This window comes from Protopterus annectens, chromosome 1.part0, assembly GCF_019279795.1.
Source record: "Protopterus annectens isolate FY-2018-M chromosome 1.part0, PAN1.0, whole genome shotgun sequence".
In the NCBI taxonomy this organism is placed as follows: domain Eukaryota; kingdom Metazoa; phylum Chordata; order Ceratodontiformes; family Protopteridae; genus Protopterus; species Protopterus annectens.
The window spans coordinates 1,440,559,268-1,440,575,397 of record NC_056725.1 but is presented as its reverse complement, the minus strand read 5'-3'; positions in this window follow the sequence as shown (position 1 = coordinate 1,440,575,397).

Genomic DNA, 16,130 nt, shown 5'->3' with positions numbered 1-16,130 from the left:
CTGCCAGCTGAGTTATTTTTGTGGGCTAGGTGATTAGTTATGAACCAGTATGAAATGTTGTAGTAAAAAAAGTTTGTAGTGTAGAATTTTAGCAGTGTAATAATAATTCCTTATAGATAACCTTATTATTTCATATATTTATTTGTTTTTGTTGTTTAAAGTATACCCATCAGCATACTTTATTTTTAAACCATAGCTTCAATCTTCCTTGTTCATGGTTGTCAGCATTGTTTTAGTTTTAAACAGTATTTTTCATAGTGTGCAGAACAGGAAGGGTTAACTGTTGTTGCTGGTGTCATCACAGCATGTGAGCTGACAAGCTCAAGCATTTCCTGGTATTTTATTTAACTGAAACTTGTACTTTGAATGTTTGCAACTGAAGAAGTTTGATTTTATTAAATGAAAAGTGCTTTATGCACTTTTAAACTACTGGTTGCTTTCTGAAGCTGTTTTTTTCTATCATGTCACATTGGTAGGTGTAATACAATACCAAAACAGTTGTCAAGATAGAATTAATTGATGGAGATAGGCACATTATAGATGGAGAGTGAAAAATAAAGAATTTGTTAGTTTTGTAAACAATTTTACAGGAAAAATTCATCTTATGTGGGGATGCCAACTTTAGGATGGTGGGATAGTTACAAAGCATCTATTAGAAGAAACATAATGGAGCACTAGGAGAAGAAAAGAAGAAGAGAAATGAATAATATTTTGAAGGAAATGGACCAGCAATTGTGTCAAGTTCAATGTAACCACAGGAAGAGTAATTGCAAAGATGGGGAACTTAAAGCATTAATATTCACTTTAAAAATGGAAATCAGTATACTGTTAAGATAGAGGATAAGTTGATGCAGAAGTAGGGTTATTGGTGGATAAACAGGGAAAAGTATCCCAAATATCTTCCACAGGCATTTAAGATGTTGGTAGAAACACCAACCTTAGAGCAGATGCAGGATAAATAGGGATATATGGTTAAGGGAACAGGTATATGTGAAGCTTTTGGAAAATATTAGATGGAACTCTGTAAGCATAGATATCAGAATAGAAATATAGAATAGGCTTTTGAAGCAACAGAGACTAATCAGTTTACTGTCAGGGAGAGAATGGAGTTGAATAAAGATATGTAAAATGGGAAAGTTTCATAGGCTATTTACATTAAAAAAGAATAAGATGGCAGGCCTAGTTGAGTTGGCTGAATCATTTTATAGGTGGGGAGGGAGAGAAATCTCAGTGTATTTAGTGATGATTTATAACAATTTAAGAGATAGTTTGGAACTTCCAATGGATCTAAATCAAGAAGTAATTGTAGTTAACCCTGGGACAAGTGAGAGAATTCTGGATGTCCATAATTATATACCAATTTCTTTGATGAATTTATATTTGAAGATATTGGATGAAGTACTTGCTAGAAGAATAGAAGGAAGAGCCACCAATGCAAACAGGGCTTATAGCAAATAGCCCTATAACAACTAATTGGTGGAATACATTGACCTTCTTGAGACAACATAAATACAAGGCACTTTTCTATTTTAATTGCAGTTGTTGTAAACATTTTTTCATTTGGTGCTAACAAATTTACTCATCCAGAGATAAGGAGAGAATATACTTTCCACTGTTATGTGACATGTAATACTACCAATATTGTTTATCTTGCGACATGTACAAAATGTCCAGAGTTTCACGTAGGAAAGTGCGATAGAAAACTGAAGGACTGAATAATTGAGCATCGGTCAGAAATACAAAGAAATATTTCAACAAATGATCTAGTTGCCCACACATCTGAATATGGCCTTGGTCATAATTTTAGGTTTAGAGTAATTGACATTGTCACTAAAAGTTTGAGGGGGAAAATTTAAATAATATGTAGGAGGTTAGAGAATATAATTGGATTTTAAGACTAGAAGCTGACAAATATCCATGGACTAATATGAATGTTAGTTTGAAACCAATTTTACTGAAAAAAACAAATGCAATATAAATTGAAAAGTTTTTAATGAATTTTTTTGTATGAATGGTTATAGTTCATTATATAATAGGTAGTTTATATATATATATATATATATATATATATATATATATATATATATATATGTGTGTGTGTGTGTGTGTGTGTGTGTGTGTATATATATATATATATATATATATATATATATATATATAAATTACACTTCAAAACATCTAAAACTCATAACATCTAAAGTCAAAACATTGAGACCACAACATCTAAAACCCAAAACATCTAAAACTGATAACATCGAATTTCATAACATCAAAAATGTATAATATGGAATAGTGTATTATGAAATGTGCAAATGTTATAGTTTAATCTGTTATTCTTGTAGTCTTAGTATGAGATGTTGTAGTTTTTATTTATATAGTTATTATTTATATAGTGTAGGAATTTATACACCACACCCCCCCTAACTATATATATCAACTCCAGGGTCACACTACATTGAGGAGGGGGACAAATCCCTGTTAATTGCCTTGAATACTGGTTTTCTATCAAATGTATTTTCGACCAAATGAGTTTCGATCAAATGGTCTGTCGATCAAATGAAGTAAATCCATATATATATATATATATATATATATATATATATATATATATATATATATATGGTTCCCCTTCATAATATTAAATTACTGAATGCTCGAAATTCAGTAACTCGAAATTATAAAGTCGAACCAACAAAATTCCCGAAACCCACAAGCACGAAAACAAAAAAACCTGAACATACAGAACACATACACCACATAACACGCACACCATACAACCAACATAACATAAATTACAAGCCCTACACTACATGTACGCAGGGGTGCAAGCCCCCCTGCACCCCCCACACCCCCCTACTTATATATTCTAACTCCAAGATCACACTAATACACAAAAAAAACACCACACAGACATTTTACACTGCCTCGCACACACACAAACACATCACACATGCACAGACACATCCAACACTCACGCTCATACTCCCACCTCCCTATTTATTTATTTTATTTAATTATTTTACTTTTGTTAACTGGGAAAGTTCAACTGGACACAGGTCCTTTTTCAGCGGCGGCCCGGGGAGAAAAGCTCCAGATACAGTACAGTTTAGGATTTCATTACATCTAATACACTTACACCTACCCTAACCCACACGCACAACTTACAAAACACACACATAAACTCACTCACCTTCACTTCCATAAAACATCCCAACTCACACATTTCCCGTCCCGTAGCTGACATGCATAAGCGCAAATTCGAGGTATTTGAATTTGCGGTTATTCAGATTTGCGCTTCTGCATTTTCGACTTTACAGTCTCGAGTTACTGAATTTCGAGCATTCAGTAATTCAGGATTGTGAAGGGGAGCCATATATATATATATATATATATATATATATATATATATATATATATATATATGGGTCTACTTCATTTGCCCGAACTTCCAATTAATTGACTGACACCCATTTGCCCGACCCCATTTGACCAAAATTTCATTTGACCGACACTTCATTTGACTGACAAGTATTATTGGCAAGTAAATGGAATATGCCCCCTTCCCCACTGTAGTGCGACCCTGGAGTTAGAATATATAGTTGGGGGGGGCACAGCCCCCCACAATGGGGGGGTGGGGCAAAGCCCCCCACTTAATTTCATATTATATTGTTTGGTTTTGCTTTAATATTGCTTAGTAAAACAAAAGTGTGCCCCCCACACCCCCCTAACTATATATTTTAACTCCAGGGTTGCACTACAGTGGGGAAGGGGGCATATTCCATTTTCTTGCCAATAATACTTGTCAGTCAAATGAAGTGTCGGTCAAATGAAATTTCGGTCATTTGGTCTCGGGCAAATGGGTGTCAGTCAATTGGAAGTTAGGGCAAATGAAGAAGACCCATATATATATATATATATATATATATATATATATATATATATATATATATATATACATACATGTACATTTGTTTTTATTTGGATGCTAGGTTGCATATTTAATTGATCTGGTTTTATGATTGGAGGGTTGTGTCATATGATCTTATAATGGTTTCTTCTTAAATCAGGTACTATTGACCAGTTATTTAAATTGCACTGAGGAAGGACTACACCTGAAAGCTTTGCTGTTTTGTGAATAAAAGTTATTGCAGTTATCGTTATTTTAACAGTTAACATTTGTTTCAGCCTGAAATGCGTTCTGATTAATGGTAGTAACAAGAAGATAGTAACATTGTGGAAGGTGATTGCTGTACCATGTGTATAGTGTGTATAGTTTTATGAGTGGGGTTAGGGATAAGGGAACAAGGGGCATTCCATTGTGATGGATTGTAGGGTGTTTTGTTTAGTTATTTAAGTTTGTTTTGTGTTTATTTAATTTAATTTAATTATAACTGTATTTGTAGTAATATGTTTATGTTTGAATGTTTAATAAAGAAGCAGACCTAAAGAAAACAAGCTGGGCCAAGGATTAATGTTCAGTGCTGACAAAATTCTAGTTCCCAATAAACAGAGAAGACAAATTGCTGGGAAGACACACATATCATATCTGGGAATAGTGCCTCTCTTCCTAACCCCTCAGGAAATATTGTAGTCACCTTCTGTGTATTCCTCTGGTGTTAGATTACACTGAAATTGAAGAGGCAAAGAGCCATAAAACAGCTGCTTTCTGTCTACTACTCTGATATCAGAATAGGGAAAAAAGTGAAAGAACAAACGACACAGTAATGTATTTCAACTTTTTGCTGTCAGGAGTATATACACAACAGGCCTCCATATGTCTACCCTCAAAAGATAGCCACCTTCCTTCACATTTGATGTTTATAGGTTAGTAAGTTTATATGTGTGTACTAGGCTAATGACCAATGGGGCCTTTTTAAGCCTAGCTGTTCCTCCCAAATCTTTGACAAGTTCTGGTACCCTTGGTAGTATAAGCAGGGGTTTGGAAGATGAAACAATTGCAAGTGGGAACTGGGAAATGAACCATTTACAGGCTGCTTGTGTCCATTAGAGATATAGGTGCCAAACCACAGATGAATTTCCGGTTGTCCATCCAGTTGTCCAAGTTATACTTGAATTGGATTTGAAAGGAACTCTGCCTCACATGACTAGGGAACCTGTTCTCAGATAAGGGGTAGTCTCAGGGATATATACTGGTTTCTCCTGCAAATCCTAATTATACAACAGACAAGGTTTAAGTCTTTAGAATAGATAATTCTGGTGCTGTTTGTTTGGTAGATATAAAGGAGGACCATCAGTGTGAGGTCAGACGATGCTTTGCATGCCAGGCATAGATCTCTCCTCAACAGCCTGTAGGAGACAGAATACAAGGATAAGGCTTTGAGACAGCCTGCAAAGGACATGATGTGCATTTCAGTTGTTGGATGTGCCTGATAAGGTACATACCAAAGGGAGCATTGTACTCAGTGACAGGTCTGATGAGTGCCAAATACAGTGTAACAATGACTGCTTTGGACCTAAATGCCATACCTTTGATTATAAGTTGCACAACATAGAAACATAGAATGATTTCCTCATCACTGTAGACATATGATGGTCAAAGGCTAGATTACTATGTGTGTCCCTAAGTCCCTGACTACTGGGTCAACTTTAAGGGGTATGTTGTCAGTATGATAGTTACCAGGGATGGATGACTTCCTTGAAGGATACTACTAAGCATTTCTTGGCATTTAGTTTTAGTCAATGGCTCTGACACCAGTTATTTGGCTGTGTTAGCCCTTTTTGGAGAACATTAATGTCAGTGGGGAATTCTATAACTGCTCCTAATTTGCAGTTGTCTGCAAATCTGGTCAGGCGAAAGACCTTGACATTGGTCTTGACATCAGAAAAATAGATATAAAAAAAGTGTGGCCCCAGGACCAATCTCTGAGGAACTCTGCTGGTGACCGGTCTCATTGTAGAGGTGGATTCCCCTGTTCTAACAGCCTGGGTGATGTCTGTTTGATAGCTGGCTATTCACTAGGTGACATAAGGACTTACACCTGACCTCTTGAGTTTGTCAACAATGCCTGAGTAGAGTATTGTGTCAAACACCTCGGCTGTTTCATGGTAGGCAATGCAAACTGTTTTCCATTCATGCTTTGCTTTGGTAACCATCTCAAAGAAGTTCACCAGGTTGTATAGGCATGAACTACCTTGACAAAACCAAACTTGGTTGGGACCAGTGTCTGGAGATTTCCTATGTCATTACTGATCATTTCCATGATAATTCTTTCCATAGTTTTGCATATGAGACTAGTGAGATTTACGGGTCTGTAATTTCCAAGGTCCATAGATGGCCTGCCTATGTGCAGATGGATGACAATTGCTGCTCTCTATTTGTGAGGCAAGAAGCCTGTTGGGAGGGGGGTATGGTTAAATAGTGATTCCGGACAGCTGCTTGGGATATTGTTGGGGCCCATCAATGCAGTGTTTTTGGACTTAGAGAGAGCATTGAGGACCTGCTCCCTATTGATAGTTGAAGGAATTATATTTGATGGTATTTCCTGAGGAGAGGCTTAGGAGGCGGGAGGGGTAAAGTTGGAGCTGAATTTATCAGCCAATAGGTTTGCTATATTTTCTGGTTCAGTATAGGTGGCTCCAGTAGCAATAAGCTCTGCACACAATTGTGTTTTGTCTTTGAGGTTGCGGACATAGCTAAAGAATGCCTCGTAGTTGTCCTTGGCCTGGAAGACTAGATTTACCTCAAATGTGGCTTTGCTAGACTTTATTTGTCATCAGAATGGTTTGTTTTATCTGATAAGAGCACCTTTATCCTGCTGAGTTTTACACCTCCTAATCTATGCTATGAATTTCTTCTTCTGTTATACAGCCTATTGATGTTATGATTCCACTATGGTGGATTGTTGAGTTAGTTTTGCACTTATGTCTGGTGGGTATATCTGCCTGTATGCAGCTATTAACATGATTGTAAAGGCTTCCTCTGAATGGTTAAGCAAAGGCAGCAGTGTTCTCATGGTTTAAGGGAGCTTGGAATATTGCCAGATTTTCATTTAATAGTAGGAAGTTAGCCTTAGAGTAGTTCTTGAATGTTCCAAGGTTAGCTGGGGTTCCTGGTTTTATTTTTACTTCATAGGAGACTGTATTTTGCTCTGACATTATCAGACAGGACATTACACTAGGGCTGTGAGGCTCTCTCCCATATTAGTGAGTTCCAGATCCAGTATGTTTGCACCCCTGGTTAGTGCATTGACAATCTGGTCAGGGAGTTTGTGTTTACAAACTCCAGGAATCTCTGTGCCTGCAAGTCTGTTGTCATATATGATTTCCAGTTAATAGTGGGGTAATTAAGTCACCCCATGAGTATGATATTGGGTTAGATGATGAATGTCTCCAGTAAGGTTAAATATGTGTCATGGGCTTAGGGGATACCTATAGCTTCCAAGGAAGTGGTATGGCATTTTGCCCGTGGTGATTTGAATATGGAGAACCTCAAATGATTTGCCCTGTTTGACCGTGAAGAGAATGAAAAGAAGATAATGATCACAGTAATATGTAATACATTCCAACGCATTGCTCCTAGATGGTATACTGCCCCTAGATAACTTATAATGACCATCTATACACACCTCGTTGGTTTGATTGTGAGGAAAGTTAAAGGAATATTGACCACACTGTTCCCACTTCCATTCATAAGCTCTAACAATCTTCTCTTCACACTTCTGACCAGGGCCATTTTTACAGTAGATGGTGTCCAGGGCAGAGGCCTCTACTAAGCATTACAAATTATCCATCATTATTATTACAAAATCCATTACTATTTTAGAATTCTTAATTTAAACTTTGCACACTTGCTTTGGGTGCTATTCTTTTGCTGATTTTATTGTAGATTATTTTACTTTAAATGTGTTTGTTTTAAGTTTGTTTTACTTTAAAGTTGTTTTTTTTTTTCTTGGAGTTTTAAAAGTAATTGGTTTGGGCCAATTAACAAAGATTTGTCTTTGATTCTCTGACTGCAGAGTGATTAAGACTGTGTGATTTTTGAGAGGAGCTGAGAAGTAGCATTTATTATTTAAGATAAGTAGAACAGGGAACAGTTTTAATCTTAATGAGTTTTGAGTGGCTCACTATTTGTCATTCTTGACAAATCTAATTCAGTCTGCTCACCAAAAACAGCTAGATTAGCTGCCATCTAACTTAATTTTAGAGTATCACTCTAAAAACTATCTTCATAAATCTTCTGGGTCTTCTATTGTAGTCTCCCTCCATCGCTTTGAGTACTACAACCATCCCTAGTCTTTCACTGTCTGTTAACATAGAACAACAGTCTGATCTTACCCCATCTGTGGCCATTTTGATTGCATTAGGTGTTCTAAGGAATAATGCAACTGCCTTATTCTTACAGACTGTTCAGTGCCAACTAATAGTGCAACCTGTGAGAGATGTAAATATTAAGAAAAAATGGAGGCAAACATCTCTTATCATCCCACTAAAATTAGCATCATACCTCCACAATATCACATCAATCACAACATGCCACTAAGTCCATAACTTATGAGGCTGAAAGACGGAAAGAATAAAATACCAAAATTTCCTAGAACACTCTCTAAAATGTCTCATCCTCCAGCACACAAGACAACACTGATTCTGTCTCCAATCATACAGTCTGCTAATCTACACAGATCATTAAAGGGTCACCTGGAAGCAGGCTTAGTCCCATGAAGTTCAATAACTCTATTTCCATGAAGGGAAATTTTTAATCATAGGCAACTCTATAGTATGGGATACAGACTCTTAATGTACCAGACTTGAGAAGATCAAGTGACTGTAAGTTGCTTTTTCCAGTGACAGGATCCTTGATGTCACAAGGGACCTAATATCCTTTAAAACAGACAAACATGACTATTACTATGGCCTTGTGGTGGCCCACATGGGAATAAATGACCTGAGGCACTCTATTCAAATGTACATGCAGACAGACATTGAAACTGAAACATGATAGCAAGGAACAGGAGTACTATTAGAAAATGTAAAGCAGAGTACACATTTAAGGCTGCTAAAGATACTAAAGGAAACTACAAAACTATCTTTAGTTACATCAGGAAATTAAAGAATAAAGTCTGACAATGCATTGAGTTCATACTTGATAGTATCACATATTCTGATCCTGAGGAAATAGCCAATACATCGGTAGTCAAATTTAGTGCTAAATTTACCCCACCTTTCCGTGCTATTGCTCCCACTATTCCTGAAAATTTTGTTTCCCCTGAAATTACCTTGGAAAGCATCTTAGAATCCCTATCCATATCTAAAAATAATACTTCTATTGCAACCTGTGAATGCTGGTTGTAGACAGTGCTGGTATTATTAAAAAATCAAACAAACTTAAAGCAAACTCCTACATTGTCCTTTGGATTGCATATTAGCTATCCAAGAGATCCCAAGATGTCAAAGTTGTTGGCATCCTCTCTGAACATTAAATTATAAACAGCAGGGTACCACAAGAATCAGTGCAGAGGCCTCTCCTGTTTTGCATTTGTTTTGCAGTCATATAAGCCAATGTCCTGTGTGTGGTTGACCAAGTCTGCAAACTATTGCTAGATGGGCACTGTTATGCTCTCATCCACTAATACTAAAATACTCCAACAATGGCTGGAACATGCATATACCTGGCGCAATGAAAATGGTTTCAAGCTAAATACAAAAAAAATGTTCAGCAAAATAACATTTAGCAAAAAAAGCTGCTTTCACATCATATGCTATAAATGGCATTATGTGGGAGGATAGCACAAGGTGCTGGGTTTAATTCTCAGATGGGGTAATTGGCTAGGCTTAAAATGGCTCACAAGAGCAGTTAGCCTAGTACTAATTTATGAACCTACAATGCTAGCTCATTAGTATTAACAAATGTGCACACTGATTGGTCTGTCCAACCACTATGTTCATTGTAAATCAAGCATATACCAACAGAAATAAGTCCAATCACTGGATTTTCTTCTACTAGTGTATGCTCTAGAAGTATATGTTTCAAGTGTCCAGATTTTTACAATGTCCAAAATTTTGCTTCATATTTTTGGGCTGTCCCTCATAAAATTTGTGGTTTTCTGGCAAATTACTGAGGAGTGAAGTCACTTAATAATGACAACACATTTCAATTTCAGAATTTATATCCTTCAGGCAATGCACAATAGCAAAACTCCTGTTATTTTAGCAACTTTCTAAGTTTATAAGAGCAACATTTACAATAGGGACCTTTGTCCCCCTTATTTAAGACTGTGACATTTCTTGAGCTAGGAGGTCAAGAGGTACGTATGAAGGGCAGAATAACTACAAGGAAAATCAGGTACATTTTGCAAAAGTAAAGAAACGTACCTGATTTTCCTTGTATTTTTGCCCTGTCAATGTTGTACCTCTAAACTGTCTGGATTTTATAATTTAAAAAAAAAAAGACGACAGAGATATTCCTTTCTCCATTGCTTGCTTTCCACAGCACTGATGTACTGTGTATGTGTGGGAATGTAAATCCCACACACATGCGCAGTGCATCAACAGATGCGTAAGGATGAGGAAACAATGCATAGGACCACCACAGCACCATTATACAAAGACAATATTTAAGAAACTAAGTAATTTTTTCTTAAATATTTTCATTGCATAATAGCAATAACTGACTCGTGGGTGTGGGTATGTTGAAGTTTTACTGACTCTTGCCCTCGTAATCAAATCAGGCTACCTGTAGGTAAATCTTCAATATACTCTCACCCACTCGTTGGTTATTGCTGAAGTATTCTTCAGAGAGATGGATATGATCATTCAAGACTTGAGTACTTATGTACTTCAATTATCCTGTTTTCACCATAGTCAGTAAATCATTCTGTCTAGCTAGTAGATTTCCAAAGGAATATCTCCAGAACAATCATAGAATAGAATGTCCCCTTTGGTATGTACAAATCCAAGCTTATTGCTCAACTTGAGGCACCCTGATGATTTTTAAGCAAGAAAATCAAAGGCCTTAAATAACATAGTTCCTTATATATTTCTTCAAAGTTTCAGGGCAGAACTTAACGACTGTAGAACATTGTAAAAAATAAATAAATAAAAGAAAGAAATTAAGAAAGAAAGAAAAACATGCTCAAATGTTTCTTCAACATGACATATACTGCATAGGTGAACTGCAAAAAAATGTATATAGTATAAAAGCCTTTACAAGCAGTTTATTTAGTGATAAATGTCAGAAACAATCATGACATTTGTCTACTTTTTAAAGCCAGTCTGATGCTCTTTTATTTCTGTTATCCCATTATTAGAAAAAGAATTTCAGGGCTCAACATGGTTCTTGCAGTATAATATTACACCATTACTTTCTTGTGTATAATTTCAACAGTTTCCGTTTGTGCAGATAACCTGTTGTCTTTATTATGAGTAACACTCACAAATATTTTGCATGCCCTAATCTTATCTTACAAAAATACAAAACTGACATGTTGCAATTGACTTATAGCAATGATTCCCTTTGTTTAAGTTCCTGAAGTACCCAACATAAAGGCAAAGAAGCTAAATATATCACAGGGGCCAATTCCATACCACCATTCTCTCTGGATGTCTGGAATTATAAAACGCCTCTTTTTTAACAGTGTTCATTCTAAAGTCCCAAAATATACAGAAAAAAACTCTCTAAAAACTCCTCTTCTTTCTATAGAAAAAATGTATACACTGCCAAATAGACCAGTTTACCAAAAAAAAGGTGAATTATTGATAAACATTTTTTTTACCAAAATTATAGATTCAAGGCTTTCCATACCAGCCATGTTTTTTAAATTTGTCAAAACAGCAGTCCACTAAGACAGTGACAGTAGAATGCAAACCAAATTAACATCTGCAGTAGTTATGCTTGAAGTAGTAAAATAAATCCCCCATTCTTCTAACATCATCAACACTCTTACATGGTTCTTTACTAAGAAAATGCCAATGGCAGAGTCCTGCAGGAATAAAGCCCTAACTACAGCCCAGTAACTTGAGTTCAGCTAGCAGACTAAACACTGGACAGCACTTGCAGGGTGGATGGGCAGGCCCATCCTAGGGTGAAATTAGGCTCAGAGTCAGCTGCACACATTGCTGCTATCCTTCAGGGAAGGGTTGATGATGCAGACGGTGGCACATGGGCAGGCATTAGGCTCTCTCTAGCCACTGGTGGCCGGTAGTCTTCATTGCAAGTGTGTAGAAGTGTGCACTATCCTATTCCTTTTTATGAATGCTGGAAACTAACCCTTCTAAAACAATCATCACTTATGAATTACAGCCTTTAACATCATATACACCCTTCATCTAATATTTAGGTAGAAATATCTAACCATTTTTGATTTTTTGCTTATTTCCTCTGATCTACTAATGAGTGAACCTTTCAAGTATTGTATCCAACTCATTTACCTAAACTGATTTCTTGCTTCTGTCAGAGCTTTGTTAGAGAGCTGCCCACCATGCTCTGGCACGTCCATCCTCCCTACATTGCCATCAAATACCTGGCCACTAGCCGAACTCAAGGTTGCCTGGGCCACAGTCAGGGCTTTATCCTGCCAAGCCACCAATGAGACTGTCTTTATTTATTTGCTGATGGAGATATAAGTCTTTAATCAAGTGTCATGGAGCCATTTGTTGTGCAGAGGTATAGGGAAATCAAGGAGAATTGCATATTTATCAGTACATAATGCTAGATAAAATTTACCACTCAAAAGTCTACAAGAGACAGGATATAGGTATTCTTTTTACAGTGAGAGTCGATTATCTGAATGTTGATTATCAGAAATGTCAGGTATCAGAACCAGCCTTCCAAAGTTTTCGGGTAGCAAAAATCATAAATTCTGAATATGCAAACATGATACGTATTTGCTAGAGCATGTTTTTTGAGCTTGTATTCTTTATTGTCCATTGGAATCACTGAACGGTTGAAAAGTGTATTCCTGCATGCAGAAAAAAACAAGATTTTAGAAGTTTTTTATCTGGTTCAGTTATATGTTTGATTATCTGAACAATTTGATTATTCGAACTACCCTAGGTCCCAATTAGTTTGGATAATTGACTCTCTACTGTAGTTAAGAACCTCTTTGGTTTTCCAAGCTGTGTGATGGCTTTTGGATAGATAAATACTAAAAATGGCATTATATTCTATAATTGATATGGTTAGGGCAGTGTACAGAGGAATGATAATGTCCATTGACATGGATGAGATACTTTTAGTTATTAACTGAGTTAGAAAGAAGAATTTCTTAGCTACTGTTGTTACATAGTGGTTAAAGGATGAGGAGACGTTTATGAAGGTGCTGAGATCTCTGTAACGGTATCAGTGTTTAGGGGTGCTGTCTATGCCATAAGCTGCTGCTGAACTGTATTTGCCAAAAGTGACACTACTTTGCATTTAATTGAAACCAATGTGTTATACATCATTGATTTGCTGTATAGCATCAGATGCTAAGTGAATGGCAACACCCAGTTTGTAGTCATTAGCAAATTTAGTTAGCGACATATCTGGTTTAGTTGTATGGAGATCCAGGAAGTAGATGTTGAACAGAAAATGTCCCAGTACCAAGCCCTAATGAATGACACTAGTCAGCTAGTCAACTTTTTACTTTCTGAGTTGGTCCCTGCTACTTTATCCGTGTAGGTTCTATCATTCAGCCACTTTCAGGTATGCTGCAGGAAGTGTATGGCCATTATCTACAGCTTCAGTGACTTTCTCAAAGAAATTTACCACATTAAGTAGGTATGACCTCCATTTACCATAACTATATTCTTGTAGGCCTATTAGATCTTATGAAATTAACTATAATCTATTCAGTGGCTTTGCAAATTAAATTGTTAGGCTAATGAAGTTTTAGTTCCTGGGATCTGAGGTGTGCCCCCTTTATGAAGGTGCACAACAGTAGCTATTTTCCATACCTCAATAACATACCATTTGGCTGTGCTTAACTTGAAGAGTTTCAAGAGGTTCAGACAGGGTGTGTTTGTCACTACTGATTAAGCAAGTAGACATAATGATGGGACCAATAGAGGTGGCATCTTTAGCTTTAGAGAGGACATTTAGAACATATTACACAATAATCTTAGTGGAAAAGGAACTGACTCAGGAATCTGTGGAACCTTTATGACTGTTTCTGGTGAGAAGTTTGCACTAAGTTTGCCTTCAAGTATATTAGCAATATCTTTAGGGTAAGAGTGGGTAATAACATTAGGGATTAATTCAGAGCACTGCTGAGTGGTATTTCTTAACTACATGATGGCGTTAAAGAAGGACTTATCATTATCCTTGGCATTACATGCTAATTATAATTAATGTTCTGCTTCAATCTTCCTTATGATAACTTTCAGATTTTTACTGATGCTTTTGATGACTTCATTAATGTGGGTAGACTTCAATGTATTATATGCCTTAATTATTTTTATCATAGAGCTTATTAAATTTGGAATTCAACCAAGGTGGTTTATTTTTATGTTCAAAGATGTATTTGGTTCTGATTGGAACCTCTGGGTTTATGATATTTGTTAGATGAGAATGGAATTTATTGAGATAAGTGACAACTGGGGCTATGTGAGAGATGGAAATTCTGCAGTTAAATTTTGAGAGCTCATTCTGTAGCTTTAATAGGTTTATCTTCTTAAAGTCTTTGGATTTAGAGGAGTGGGCTGTGGTGGGTTTAGATACCCTAAAGAAGAAGGTTACTGATTTGGACTCAGACTTATTAGTGAGCATGAGGTCAAAAAGATTTTGACCCCTTGTGGACTGGTTAACTATTTTAGGTTGGAGTTTACTAAATCTGGAAACCTTTGGGCATATCCAAACTTTGTGGTATAGCAGATGCAGTTAATCAATGGATAGCTGAAATCAGCCATAAAAAGGTTACTTTAAAAGAAAAAAAAACTTTATTAGGCAAAGCATTGTGGATAAACAATAATTATACACAATGATATTTATGTCAACAGAACTCATGACAGTATGTATATACCAGTGAACATCATGAAAAAATTTATGTTTATTTATGGGTAGTAAGCATATCTAGACATTTTTCAGGGTCCTCCACAGACATAGATGGTGATCTACAGCAGGCCTTGCATTTTTAATTGTTCTTGCTTAGGTTTCTTTGAGATTCATGAGTAATCTGTATAAAGATAATTGGTTCAGTGACAAATATTGCTACCCCCTTCAACTTTCAGTGGGATTGTGTAATTGGCATTAAAACCCAGAAAAAGAGGAAATGCTGTCTTTACATTGAAACCAAGTCTCTGTTATAGTACAAGTATGGATGTATTCAAGTCACAGGAGTGCCTCAAGTCTGGCAATGTAATGTTAAAGACTTCAGCCAATGAGCAGGTCAGCCATGATGTGGTTCAGATTGAAAGTTGCTGCATGACATCTTGTTACATTGCAATGTCCAGTAGGTGGACTTTACCTAAAAAAGATACTGTAAGACAGCAAATGTTTTGCCCACTACTTTGGCAAGATCCATGGAATGAAAGTTTGAGGTCACCCTTGGTCAGCGGAGTTTGGCTGTTGATCGTCTTGCCCCATGCACCTCATACTGGACTCCCTCCTTGAATGACACTAGCTACTTAGCCAATTATAAGACCATTTTCCTTCTCTTTGTATCTGGGAATCATTCTTGGTAAAGGAAGGATTCCACTCAGGGCAGGAGTTTTACCTGCATGTAACACTTGCACAGGAAGTTCCACTGAGTTTCTTTGTATATCTTTCTGAGCTGAGGTTGGGAGGGTGGCCTAATGGTTAAGGTGTTTGCTTTACAAACACAAGGTGCAGGGTTTGAGTCTCACAAGGGATAATTGGCTAGGCTTAAAATGACTCACAAGAGCAGTTAGTTTAGTACTAATCTATGAACCTATGAACATATGAACACCACAGGCCATTTACAGCTACATGAACTACCATCAAGTTGTAGTTATATATAGCCTACATGAGGCACCATAGGGCTCTGGTAACATTACACATCCTATCATCAGAAAATCAGTTAAACTGTCATTTTATGTTTGTCTAGTCCAGTGAATGTAGTGTCAGTGTGTCTGACAATGGAGTCAACAATTACTAGGAGATTTCTACTTGGATGTGCAGACCTAGCAGCAGTGAAACTTCTGTCGTTTGCAGCCTAGTGACTCACTAAGCTATGTGA